The sequence below is a fragment of the Sinocyclocheilus rhinocerous genome, unplaced genomic scaffold, assembly GCF_001515625.1.
Source record: "Sinocyclocheilus rhinocerous isolate Xijiao unplaced genomic scaffold, SAMN03320098_v1.1 scaffold1468, whole genome shotgun sequence".
Classification (NCBI taxonomy): domain Eukaryota; kingdom Metazoa; phylum Chordata; class Actinopteri; order Cypriniformes; family Cyprinidae; genus Sinocyclocheilus; species Sinocyclocheilus rhinocerous.
Window position 1 is genome coordinate 1,447 of NW_015648509.1, and position 1,924 is coordinate 3,370.

The 1,924-nt window shown below is 38.8% G+C and overlaps 1 pseudogene; it reads left to right on the forward strand.

Annotated features, from left to right (window-relative positions):
• The first annotated feature begins 1,282 nt into the window (after nucleotides 1-1,282).
• LOC107709762 (PDZ domain-containing RING finger protein 4-like) overlaps nucleotides 1,283-1,924 on the forward strand; it is a 35,756-nt pseudogene continuing 35,114 nt past the window's right edge.

Consider the following 1,924-nt stretch of genomic DNA (forward strand, 5'->3'; position numbering starts at 1 on the left):
ACATTAAAAATTGCTAAAAAAAAAATTTTGAAATATTAATAAATATTTATGAATAGTATGTACATAATATATATAAATATTAGAATGTTGGCTTGGCAACTAACTGAAATAAAATATATTTTAAGTACTAAAACTAAAACAGATATAAAATAAGGGTGTACTCACACTAGGCACGGTTGCCTTGAACTGAGCCCGAGCGCGATTATCCCCCGCTGGCCTGCACTCACACTTACCACATGTGCAAGATAACGGAGAAAACCACTTTCACTAATATTCTGCCGAATAATTAATAACAATTAATTTATCATTTATGCCGTGCATTGATTTTCTCATCAGCTGGCGTTAATGAAATAATTTGCAGCTTTACTCGCAAACTACATTTCCTGTTCATTAATAAGATAAGAACCAGAGCCATTATAAACCTAAATATACTTGATTAAATTAAATTAATTGAAAAGTGTAGTGTAGTAGTAGTAATAGAATATGTTTGCGGTCGTAATGATGACAGTAGCGCACACAAAATAGTATCTGATCCATAGGCGCGGGAAGTGAGGGTGCTGCAGCGCCCCCTGTTTATTTTCTGTGGGCAACTGTTTCTGTTGGGAATAAAAAACAAAATCGGAGTGTCTATTTACACTAAGTGCAAATAGCCCGCCTTGTTGGCAGAAGCTATTTACACTAACTCCACCCACCAACGTGTGATTGGGCATGTCAACATTACAAAAGACATAGATAGTAAAGCGTGTGTCATACTCTTTTGACGCAATAGACCCGGGTTCGAATCTGCCTTTTGGCGAACTTTTTTTCTCCCTTTTCAAATTTCAAATCACATCACAAATAATCAAATTGAAGGAAATAATCAAAAAGTTGAAAATAATGTATCAGGTAGGGTTAGGTGTAGGGAGGGCTTTTGTCCCAATAAGGTGGCATCCATTTAATAATTTGAATTAAAATTAAAATTTACACTCTTAAAATAAAAATAAATAAAAAATATTAAAATAAAATTTGATTTAAACACATCTAACAGTTCTGTACTTTAGCGAGTAGAGTCATGTAACATAATAGAAGTGAACTACTTTCCAAATAGCCTAATATTCTACTCATAATGTACACATAATTTTTGACAGTATTAGTTGGGTCTTTATTCTTGAAACTATAAATCTGTGTTTCAGCTCTTCTGTGGCGTGCGTCTGAGGTTCAGCATCAGTTCAGCTGGTCCTCCGCTGTGTTGGTTTCATCACGTCTCTGCGCTGGTGTCATGTGAGTGCTTGCAGTACAGCAGGAGTCGAGCAGACGCTTTACTACTCATCCGTGTGTAAACCGCAGATGAACGTGAGCAGATGACTTGGCTGTGTGCTTTTGGAAAGCGTTTGCTGTTAATTATGATGCAGTCAGACGAATCTTCAGAGAGTCATCCACACTGATTCATTCGTTTGTGTAACTGATTCAGTGACAGGGATTCATAGATAACTAAAAATAATTAGATATTCGCATGATGAAAGTTCAAAACTTGCAACAGCAGGTCATGGGTTCGATTCTCAGGGAGCGCATGAACTGATCAGATTCATAGCTTGAGTGGTTTTGGATAAAAGCATCTGCTGCTGATGATTAGTGTGTGAGAATCGTGTTTGTGTCACACTTTCACACGCGTGTTTCTGAGTTTATCGACGAGGGCCGTCACAGGAGCTCTCTGTTTACTTTGGGTAATTAGCAGTGCATTGTGGGTAATTGCTGCTCTGCTCCTGTCAGAAATGCTGAGTTCCCTTTCATGGGAACTTCGAACTGCGTCCTCTAGGGGTCGCTATGGGGAACGCCTCGTCGTGACCCGTGTCTGAAGCATACATTGAAAAAACACCAACTTGTTGGCCGGCGACAGCCATGACGTCACTACCGGTGCGACTATAGTATAAATAGGCGCCGGGAG